The following is a 12517-nucleotide window of genomic DNA, read 5'->3' as shown; positions in this document are numbered from 1 at the left end:
GGTCAACTTGTCCTTTAGGGTGTCCAAGGCCTCTTGACAGCTTCCTGACCATAAAAATTCAAAGTCTTTGGCAAATAACCCAAATAAAGGAGAAGCTAACTTGCTGAAGTCTTTTATAAATCTCCTATAGTATCTAGCTAAACCTAGAAAACTTCTTACATCCCTCTATTTTTGAGGAGGTGGGACCATTTGGATGATGGCTATCTTATTTGGGTCCACCTGCAGTCCTTTCTGAGATATTGAATGACCTAGAACAATCCCTGCAGTCATCAAGAACTCACATTTTTTGGGACTAAGGGAAAAGTTCATTTCAATGCATTTGTTCAGAACCTTACCCAAGTTGGACAAAGCCTCCTGGAATACACACCCATAGGGTGTAAAATCATCCATATAAATTTCTACTACATCATGGACTAGCTCGACAAAGATAGTCAGGACTGCCCTCTGGAAAGTGGCAGGGGCATTGCATAGGAAAAAAGTAAGGACCCTATAGGCGAATGTACCTCAAGGATAGGTGAAGGTGGTTTTATCCTGGTCCTCTGGGCTGATCTGGATTTGATTGTACCCACTGAACCTATCTAGGAAAGAGAAAAACTTTTTCCCTGTTAAGCCATCTAACACTTAGTCAATGAAAGGTAGAGGGAAATGGTCCTTCTTTGTTGCTTTGTTTAACTCTTTGTAATCGACACAAATCCTCCACTTCCCATTTTTCTTTGGAACCAACACCAAAGGAGAAACCCACTCACTGTCTGAGATAGGGTAAATGAATCCTGCATCTAGCAGCTTTTGTAGTTCTTCTTTGACTATATCCTTGAGAGCTGGATTCATTCTCCTTTGGGGTTGTCGGACTGGTTTGCAACCTTCTTTGATATAAATGTGGTGAGTACACACTGAGGGGTGCACTCCCTTCATTTCTTTGTAACTCCAAGCAAAGGCATCCAGATGTTCCCTTAGCATGTTGCACAACTCTTCTTCTTGGTGTACAGAAAGAGGGGTTGATTTTCAAATTTCTCTCAGGGTCGAATTCTATTGTTTTGACACAAGTAGGGTTTGAATCAGCTAAGCATATAACAATATGATGGTTTCTCTTGGTTTCCTTTACTACTTCCTCTAAGGACAAGGTGTTGGGAGTTGGATTTTGGAGTATGTGTTCAATCAAATCATCTTCATTTGGTTGTCCTCCTCCCATGGCAATTTCTAGGGTATAGAGTTGGGCAGAGCAGACTTCATATTATTCCTCCTCTTCTAGCCATAAAGGTAAATCATGTTCTAAGGATGGCTGAGCAGGAGGGTACAAGACAAACTGCTTGGACAGATGCCCATTTTTTATAGTCATATTTCCAACCCTACAGCTGATGTAGGCATCGACAGTGGCTAACCAGAGTCTCCCAAGTATGAGAGGATAACCACTAAGCTTGGCCTTAGGCTGGAGAACTAGGAATTCTACAGGGTACTCCCATGAGTTGATGGAGACCATCACATCCTCAACAATCCCCTCAGGGGCGACTGTGGAACGGTCTGCAAGCTACAAGACTGTTGTGGTCTTTCTCAATGAACCCTGTAGATTGAGCTTGAGCATGGTGTCCTTAGTTATTACATTAATGGCAGCCCCAAGATCAATCAAGGTATGCGGGACAATAGTGCCATTGATGTGCACATCTAATACAGGGCTTCCAGGGTCTAAATACTTTAGGCAAATTACCTGCCCTAGCATTAAGTCGGATAGCTGTCCAATGACATTAATGGTAGGGGTGTCTCTTTTTCGCCTCCCTGGATGTTTGAAACACTTATATTTAATCAGTTTATTGTAAATATGTACATCCTTAATGGCTTGGAGAAGTGGAATTTTGACACATAGATTTTTCAATTCACCCAGAAGTTCATTCTCTTCTGGGGTAGGCTGGACTAGCTGAGTTAATCTTTTAGGAAAGGGTGGTGGATTCACTCTAGGCATACTTTCCTCTCTTTCCTCCTCACTCTCCCTAGGTGGAGATGGAGGTTGGTTGTCTGGGAGTACTCTCCCAGACCTTAGGTTGATTTCTTGAATCTGCACAGTAGGATGTCTCTCCATTGTATACTTGTTGTGCCTATCTATTGTTCGGGTTCGGATTTGGTTGGGCAGGCATCTGAGGTTGTTTAGGTGGAGCAGGGTGTAAAAGTTGTGGTTGAGTAGGAGGTGAAGGAAATAAAGCAGGAGCATTATTGTATGGGGCCTCCACCCCTAGGGTAGTGCATTCCACTAAGGCTGTGGCAGAGTATATGGCTGAAATGACTGGTTGGTCAGTTGGGAATGGTACTGAGGTGCAAAAGACCAAGGAGAAGGTGTAGACCATGAGGGATGAGCAGGGGAGCCCCAAGAGGGAATGGATGTGTTCTGGTTAGGGTTGTAATATGCATAGGATGACCCTTGCATGCCCTATTGGTATGGTTGAGGCCCATGAGGTCTCCTTTGATTTATGTAGCAGAGTTGTTCAGTCACCCCTTCAATTCCCTGATACATAGCTTTTAGTCCAAGTAGAGAAGGACACTTGTCTGTGGAGTGGTTTTCTTCACAGACCGAGCAGATTTCTATGGACATTCATTCCTAGGGTGCCTCCTTGTGCATCTAGGGTAGAAGATGGCTAATGCTCTCTCTACTTCCTCCTGCTTCCTCTTGATGTGCATAGTTTCCATCTGTAGGGAAAGGGTTTGCAACATTTCACTCTTGAAATATTCCAGCATATTTCCAATTTCACCTTTTATGGATGTGTTGGAAGAGGATGAGCTTGCCATTGGTTGACTACCCCTACCCTTTTTCCTAGATGCCCTAGAATGGTTCTTAAATACATTCTTGATATCTTCATAGGGTAGCTGGTAGATGTCCCCTCCTGCTAGCAGGTTTAGGGTATCCAGAAGATCTTCCCTTACCCCCCGGAGCAGGACTAGCTTCAGTGACTCAGGATCAAGTGTGCACCTAGCCCTTTTGTAGCTAATTTGGAATCTCTCTTCATAATCCTCTAAGGATTCATCATGCCCTAAGGTCATCCTAATGTAGGTTTTAACCCTGTACAGAAATTACCTGCATACGAATTCTGAAACATGGAAAATAAACAATGTGAGATCATAACACATAAAACACATATACACAAAGATTTTCCCCTGGATCCCAAAACTGGGACTACCAGCTTGACTTTTCATTATATTCCTTTCATTGTTACAATACATATTTATACATTCCGAAGCATCCAATACCATGGACCGAAAACCATCACATCCAATACCATGGACCGAAAACTATCACGTCCAATACCATGGACCGAAAACCATTACGTCAAAAAAACATGTGCGAAAATCATGCACAAAACCATAGGTGGGTCTGCCCAACCTAACATAGGGTCCAAAACCAAAATTTTCTAGGACGCTGCCCCGGACCCCATAAAGTGGGGTTACAAGTGCCCTTCAAACCCCCTGTTAACTATGTGGAAAGAATATAACACAACCCAACATTCTCCCACTTGTTTTTTTCTTTCCATAGGGGGCCACAAGAGAGCTTAGTCATTTTCCCAGCCCTGAAATGCCCATACTTGAACACAATCTCTACAACCAAACTGCTTCCTTGCTTGCATGAGTGTCTGCCATGTATTCTACCTCTGTAGTTGATAGTGCCACTACAGATTGTTTCTTACTCATCCAACTGACTGCACCTCCAAATAGGTTAAACACATACCCACTTGTAGATCTTCTCTGATCCATATCTCCAGCCCAGTCTGCATCAAAAAAGCCACGAATATCCAACACTTTGTCCAATCCTGGTCTTCCTTGGTAGCACAGACCATAATCACTAGTGCCACGCAAATACCTGAAAACCCGCTTCATTGTTGTCCAATGCTCCTTTCCTGGTTTTGACATAAACCTGCTCAATACTCCCACTGCATGTGCAATGTCTGGTCTAGTACAGACCATTGCATACATCAGGCTACCGACTGCACTTGCATATGGAACACGGGACATGTCCTCTTCCTCTTCTTGTGTCTTGGGACGTTGTTCAACAGATAACCTCACACCTATAGGAATAGGAACCTTCACCAGTTTACTATCCTGCATATTAAACCTCTGCAGTATTGTCTCGACATACTTCCTCTGGTTTAACCAGAGCTTCCTCTTTGCCCGATCTCTTTTAATTTCAATGCCCAAAATATAGTTTACAGCACCAAGATCTTTCATGTCGAATTTGGAGGACAATTGGGTCTTCAAATCCTGGATAATTTCTTTGTCATTTCCAACCAGCAACATATCATCCACATACAAGACCAGATAAATAACACGGTCACCAATTAATTTAAAATACACATAGTGATCTGCTTTGCTTCTGGTGAAGCCAAGTCCCCGTATAAATGTATCAAATTTATGATAGCACATCCTTGGTGACTGTTTTAACCCATACAGAGACTTCTTTAACCTGCATACCAGTTCTTTCTTACCCTTCGCTGCAAAGCCTTCAGGTTGCTTCATGTAAATTTCCTCTTTCAGATCCCCGTGAAGAAATGTTGTCTTCACATCCATCTGTGGTACCTCAAAATCAAAAGCAGCAACAATAGATAAAAGTAATCTAATAGAAGTTACCTTGGCAGCAGGAGAAAAAATATCACCAAAATCAAATCCCGGCACTTGGGAATAACCTTTTGCTACCAACCGAGCTTTGTATTTCTCCACTTTTCCTTCTGCATTTGTCTTCTTTTTTAACACCCATATGCTGATAATGGGTTTCCTTCCAGCTGACAACTCCATCAGATCCCAAGCCTCATTTTTGTGCAAAGATGCCATTTCTTCAACCATGGCCTCTTTCTAGAGTCTTCCATCCTCTAAATCTACTGCTTCCTTCACAGTTCTGGGATCATCGTCAGTAATAGATAAATCAAAATTTGAACAGAAAGCAGATGGACTATACCTTTCAGGCTGCCTTCTTTCTCGAACTGATCTTCTCACAAACGGAGTTTGTGGCTCTTCATCTTCTGATTCCTCCTTTGTTGTAGAGTCTGATTCTTCCTCCTTTAGCTCAAACTCTATCTTCTCAGGTTCCTTTCGTTGGACTTCATGTTTAATAACATCTTTCACCTCTCTGAACACCACATCTCAGCTGTACAAAACCTTCCGTGTGACTAGGTTCCAAATCTTATAACCCTTTAAAGCATCCTTGTACCCAATAAAGATGCACTTTTCAGATTTACTATCCAACTTGGTTCGTTTCTCCTTTGGAACATGTACATATGCATCACATCCAAATACCCTCAGATGTGAAAGAGAGGGTTTCTTACCAGTCCATACCTCTTGTGGAGTCTTATCCTCCAACGCTGATGAAGGTGACCTATTGACCAGGTAACATGCAGTATCCACCGCCTCTACCCAGAATTTCTGTCCTAACCTGGCATCACTGAGCATGCTTCTTGCCCTTTCCATCAACATCTTATTCATTCTTTCTGCAACTCCATTTTGCTGAGGTGTATATGGAGTAGTCTTCTGCCGTGCTATACCACACTTCTATAGAATTCTCCAAATTCCTTACTACAAAACTCTCCACTGTTATCTGTCCTCAACACCTTTATCTTCTTTTCTGTAAATGATACATAGTACACAAAATTACCCAGTGGTGGAACCTTCACAAGTCCAAACACATCATTGTGCACAAGTTCTAATATTTGTTTCACCCTCTTACTACCAGAGGGGAAACTCACCCGATTCTGCTTCCCATATACACAATTTTCACAGAAATCAAAATCCAAAGAGCTATTACTCATACCTTCTACCATACCTTTACCATGAAGTATCCGAAGGCCCTTTTCTCCAATATGTCCAAGCCTTTGATGCCAGAGACCACTAGATTTTCTGCTCCACTTTCAGGAACCATAGAACTATTGCACCCATCAATAGCAGTGCTACCTTGCATCTTGTATAGAGTTCCAATCCGAACTCCCCGTATCAATACCAGTGCTCCCCGAACCATATTGCAGGTATCTTTCTCGAACACTATTTTTACACCTACATCATCCAGCTTGCTAATAGAAATCAGATTTATGGCTAATGCAGGAATATGTAGAACACCTGGAAGCATTCTAACCCTTCCACCTTGCAACTTCAACTTTACTTTTCCGCGACCAACGATTCTAGCCTTCCTGTCATCCCCCAAGAAGACATCACCGCCATCATATTTCTCATACTGGCAGAACCACTCTCTATGGGGAGTGAAGTGAAAGGATGCACCTGAGTCAATCAACCATGCCTCATGTTCTACATGTGTACTTGGAGAAGCCAAGTACACATCCCCACCTTCATCTGAGGTGGTTTTCGCCTCTGCAGAAGGAGCCTCATCAGATCCCTTTCCTTTGTCAGGGACTGTAGAATTTCTCGATCTCTATCTTTCCACTGCTCGCCATCTTCTTTCACCACCAAAATCGATCTCGCAGATCTCCCACAGAACAGGGTATACCACAGGCCCGAGTGAAACCCCTCAGCAACAAAGGCGTCCTCTTGAAGCCAAAACAACTCTGATACCAAATGTAGGTTTTAACCCCGTACAGAAATTACCTGCATACGAATTCTGAAACACGGAAAATAAACAATGCAAGATCATAACACATAAAACACATATACATAGAGATTTTCCCCTGGATCCCAAAACCGGGACTACCAGCTTGACTTTTCATTATATTCCTTTCAATGTTACAACACATATTTATACATGCCGAGGCATCCAATACCATGGACCGAAAACCATCGCATCCAATACCATGGACCGAAAACCATCGCGTCCAATACCATGGACCGAAAACCATCGCATCCAAAAAGCATGTGCGAAAATCATGCACAAAACCATAGGTGGGTCCGACCAACCTAACATAAGGTCCAAAACCAAAATTTTCCGGGGCGCTACCCCGGACCCCATAAAGTGGGGTTACGGGTGCCCTTCAAACCCCCTGTTAACTACGTGGAAAGAATATAAGACAATCCAACACCTAAAAATTTCCTCTTTAGTGTCTTTGGACCTGTAGTAGTATCAATACTTGTTTTTCAAGGCTTGCTACATCTGAGCCCAGGTTGTGATGTTATCCACAGGTAAACCCATGAACCAGTCCAGAGCTGCATCCTTGAGAGTGGATGGGAATAATTTCAACTTCTGATCATCAGTGATGTAATCATAAGTTCTGCATATCACAACGAAATCAAACAAGAAAATATCTGGATCTTCTGAGGTCAGTCCATGGAAATGAGGAAGAGCAGAGGGGCTTACGTTTTTCTTCTTGGTATCCACATTAGTTTCTGCGATGGGAAAAGCACCCTCAATTCTTTTTCTATCTCCTCTGTCATTTCTATTTTCAGCCATTAGGTCAGTTGGAATGGGTTCTCCTTCTTCTTCTCCCCTTGCAGGCTCTTCAAAAATCTCTGGTTGTTAGCCTAAGGGGTCCTCCAATTCACAGCCACCGAAGAAGAGGGAAGGTTGGTTGTTTGAAGTGGTGGGGGTAATTGGTAGAAATTTTTGTAAGTTATCCCTATTCCTACGAGGCATGAAAGAAGTATTTTTGTTTTGTTTTGTGTTTTTTTTCAAGATTTGAGACTAATTATAGAATTGAAATAACAAACTGAATGGAAAATAACTACTGAATGAAATCTCACTTGCAGAATGGAAAAGAAAGCAAACCAATTTACAATTACTTTTGCAGAAATGAAGCTAATAGTGGAATGTCAAAGATAAGAAATGGAAGAAAGAAAGCAGAAATCACATCTTACTTAGACACCTCCCCGGCAACGACGCCAAAAAGTGATGAGCACTAGTATTGCAGCAAGAATGCTGCAACTCTTGGAGCTACCAACTTTACTTTATCAACCTGGGGTTCGTACAAACATGGAGGTGACAGTGTTGTATACACAAGCAGATGCGATGGGTCCACTCTTTGTCACTGTTGAGCTAGCGATAGACCACTATGGTTTCTCAAACCCGTGTTCTATTGGTTCAGAAGCAGCTTGATTACCAATTAGGAAAGCGGAATTTTGCACTAATTGGGAGAAATGAAATATTGTCTACTGCATAAAGGAAAGACTGAAATCAAATGCTTTAAACACACCACTAATCTAACTAATTGCTAAGAGGTTTTACTTCAAAATAATTCTAAGTTAACATGTGTGTAATCCTAACTGTCCTAGGCATGCAATCTAAAATAACAAAACATTCTACTGTTGTGCATATGAATGAACACAATAACTCTTTTTCTTTTTGTCCTTTTTTTGTGAAAATGTGAATGTTAAACCCTCCTTGTGATGTGGCAGGTGGGTTAGAGATGGTGGTGAAAGGTCAGATGGCTTGGGAGGAAAGTAGGGGTCTTTTCCTATCCCTCGGGATGTTTTTTCCACAAATCAGCCTCAAAACAAGCCACTACAGGTCATCCTACAGGATGTCCTAATGCTTCCTACAGGATGTCCTAATGCTCCTACAGGATCCCCTGTATTCCTACAGGATCCGGCCGAGAGAAATAAGAGTGATTTGGAAGGTGGTATAGGGCTTAGGGAAGGTGAATGGTGGAATAAATAAGGCAAGGGAGTGGCTAGGACTTTTTCAAAGCTCAAAATAGAGTTTGTAAAATGGTTGGATTTGCTCAACAAACCTGGAAAGTTGTTCTTATGGAATGATGAATTGGTTGAGGGACTTAGTGTATTTTTGTGATCATGGATGGATGAGGTTAGGCTGGGGTTGTTGGTCATGATATCTTCTTGCACTATTGAAACTCCTGCACTGCATCAATAACTGACATTTATCCATGAATCATGTGAAACAAGAAATATTTTCATTCAGCTTAAGAAAACAAAATTTCATTATCTAGTTGCATAGTTCATGCATGGAAATACTTGTAGAATAATTTGAAACACTACAAGATCTATTACAAGGCTAAAGATATCATAAATGACAATTGGATCCTATTCTTGAAAACTAAAAAGATGTTGGCCTCAGTAGCAAAAAACCCTAAATTCCATAAGAAATTATAATTCTGTCTTTTTGGGGCTGCATAGGAGTTCTTTCCTCAAACCATGGTCCTTGAAGGGGGGAGTGAGGCCAAATCCACCTACTATCAGCCTTTTTGGTATTCCTTTATCTTTCTAAGTTGTTTCTAAAGAAATGCACAAATGGAAGCAAACTAATCAAGTTCACAACTACTTGTAATGAAACAATGCTAAAACCAATTCAACCATTAATCTATGAAATCACCTAATCATACAAGTACAAGAAGAGGAGCCTTTTCTGCTAGGGTTGGGCCCTAACCCAAGAGCTTCAGCCCTCTGAGTCAACTCAATGCTGGATCAAGGAAATTCTCATTCTCATTATCATATCAAAAAAATTACATAACAATGTTTTTCCACAAAACTTGAACTCAAAAATGCTTAGTGCTCTTACATAAAAAAATCTAAATCCTAATGAGGCTCTAGGCCTCCTTATTTATACAACTGAAGTCTCCAATGAATTCCTTAAATATAGGGAGGCTTGGCTCCTAAACTCAAGATGAACTGGCTCTTAACTATCACTAGCTCGGCTGCCCATGATCTCCATGACTCAGCTGCTTGCAACTTTGAGCTAGTGTGATTTGATTGAGGAATATTCGAATGAGTGAGGATTAACTGAGGAGGATCTATCTCCTATAATCTCTCCTCCTTGTCTCATTCAATTTTCTACCCTTAATTAGCCAAAATTGCCATGATTTGCTCTCAAAAACCTGCAATCAATGTACATTAGACCACTAGACATAACATCTTACTTTTACTCATCTCATTAAGCAAAATAGAATTAAAATATGTAAGGAATTATGAGAGGAGTTTATTTTAATAATATTGGAGGTGTATTAAGGTCCATACACCTTCATAGAATAAAATTGTTTGCAATCGATTTGATTAAAGCACAAAGAGATTTTGAGTGGGTATTGATCAAGATACATTTTTTTATTATTTTTTCTCAAAATGTGAATTGTGAGCATAAAAGGTGAAAAAGTTATTCGTATGTAGAAATCAATTAAGATTTTTTATTGCATTTGAGCATGCCATTATAATTGAAAGAAGGATACCCATAATAAAATCAAATGTTTTTACCTTTTTTCTAGAATTATGTTGTCATAATAAGGGATTTGAAGGATAGTTTATTCCCATGGATGATGGATGATGGATGACCTTTTTTTTTTCTTTTTTTTTTTTCTTGAATGCTTAGTTATGGATATTGTGCCTAATTTTGACACTTGATTTTCAAGTTCACTTAGTCATCAAAACATGATCATTTTATGAGTAAGACATATCTTACACAAAAAATTGCATTATCTCATAAATCAAGTGTCTATTAAATCATTGAAATGTAAAAATTGAAGAAGGGTAAGTTATTTATTTGAGTGCCTCGATTACTAAAAGGGTAGTGTTACAAACCCTTTCAAAAATCAATGTGTATATTGTTATAGATAGTTACCTGAAATTGATTTATAAAGTCATTTTTAATCAAAATAAAAACCATTCTAATCACACTTTGGGGTGCATGATTTGACACCTTAAGGTAGTAATAAGAACAAGACAATTTGACACAAGAAAGCACAACTACAACTGAGTGTGATAAGTGAAAAACATGCAATGGGTAAAGAAATACACTATTTGCAAAATATCAATCTAGAAATCAAAGAAATGCAAGACTCCTTACATGAATTGGATAATTGGGTTGTTGATATTCACAAGAAAACTTATTTAAAGGATAAATTGATTGAAGAATTTCAGTTAAAATTAATATTGTGAACATGGTTGTTGCAACATATGCAAAAAATGACCTAATACAAAAGGATGTTGTTACTTGTAACACACGTGACTTAATGCAAATGATGAATACTACTTGTGACATGGATTATCTAATGCAAATGCATGATGCTACTTGTGGCACCAAATGATCTAACAAAAATGGTTGATGAAATTGCGAAAAAGAGATTGTTGATGATTACTTACCAAGTTATGAGATGGAATTATTATTTAGAAATGAATTGATGAAGGAAAGTTTAATTAAATATGAGTCATAAGAATAAACATGGATCTAAAGTTATATGTGTGTGTGTGTGTGTGTGTGTGTGTATATATAGATATAGATATATATGATATTTCAAATATTATTCTTTAACCTTTGGAATAATTGCAATTCAAAAAGAATTGAAATGACTTCAAATGTGACAAAGGAAACAACTTTCATATTCCACATTAGTCCAAACCAATTTATTTTTTGAGTGTATGATTTCTTGATGGAAATTTGAATACTTTAGAAATTAATGAAGAAGTTGTAAGAATGTTGATGATACAATTAATGATAAAAAATTAATCAAATTCTTGCTAAATTACAACAGTGTCATTTTGTTAGTCACATAGAGAATTAGTGTTTAGATTTCCATCCTTTTATTCATGGTAGGAAGAAAAATCATCAATCACATAAATGTCAAAATAAGAATAAGACTAAAAACCCAATAATTCATTATGGTTGGATATTAAGTTCTTGGCAATAAAATCAACAAGTCAAGAAGTTGCATGAGATCAATGTATAGTTTAAACATGGGCAAAGACACATTTGCATAGATCAAAATATAGTTCTAACATAGGTAAGTCTTCCAGCCTAAAACTTTCCAACATCAGAAATCTCTTGACACTTCCCCGTGTCCCTATTCCTAGCTCCTTCAAGTTAGTGTAGTTGTCTAATGTCATTGACCTTAAATTTGGCAACCTCTCCAAGGGCGGAAGATCCCTGAGTTGAAAACAATAATGCAAATATAGCCTCTCCAATTGTAGAAACTCGCAAATACAATTGGGTAGACTTTTGCCATGGTAATTTTGAAGCCAAAAACGTTGTAGCTTCTTCATGCTTTGCATGTCTCCAGGGAGATCCTCCACCACATCATGGTCTTCCACATCGAATACCAATGTCAGGTCCCTCATCTCCAACCAACTTCCCATTATACCCATTTTAATTCCTGAACGTATTCCCTCGACTTCAATTCCTGCCTTGACATGTATAAAAAGATTCACTAAATTTGAGAAATTTGTGAGATCCTTCAAACTGCAATTTATGAGACTCTTCACTTCCTCCACCTCATTATATTGTTTTCCACTTTCTCTGATGTACCCAGTAATAATATATTCAATAATGTAAGTTGAGATATCTCTCGGGGAATCCCCGTTAAGCTACAACAATGGTTTAAATCTAAAGTCATGAGATTTTCAAGCTCTCTTAGCTTAGGAGGCAATGACTCCAAATTTTTACAGCTATTAAGATGCAAAAACTGAAGCTAAGAAAGATTACATATGTCTTCAGGTACAACCTTGATTAAGGTCTCACTCAAATTGAGATACTCGAGCTATCTAAGATGCCACAGTGACATGGGCAACGATTCTATTTTGGTGGCCGACATATCCAAAACCCCAAGAGAGGTGAGATTGACTAAAAAGCCATCTGGAACCTCTCTTAGACTTTCATTATACTGCAACATCAAAG

General features: G+C 39.3%; 1 pseudogene; it reads right to left on the bottom strand.

Moving 5' to 3' along the window:
• LOC149150845 (putative disease resistance protein At1g61300) overlaps window positions 1-12517 on the bottom strand; it is a 160950-nt pseudogene that overhangs the window by 122988 nt on the left and 25445 nt on the right.

This window comes from Pinus tabuliformis, chromosome 9, assembly GCF_031772625.1.
Source record: "Pinus tabuliformis cultivar Carrire ecotype Pingquan chromosome 9, CPIR1, whole genome shotgun sequence".
NCBI classification, from domain to species: Eukaryota; Viridiplantae; Streptophyta; class Pinopsida; order Pinales; family Pinaceae; genus Pinus; species Pinus tabuliformis.
The sequence above is the reverse complement of the archived record's forward strand: the minus strand, read 5'-3'. Positions and strand labels throughout refer to the sequence as shown.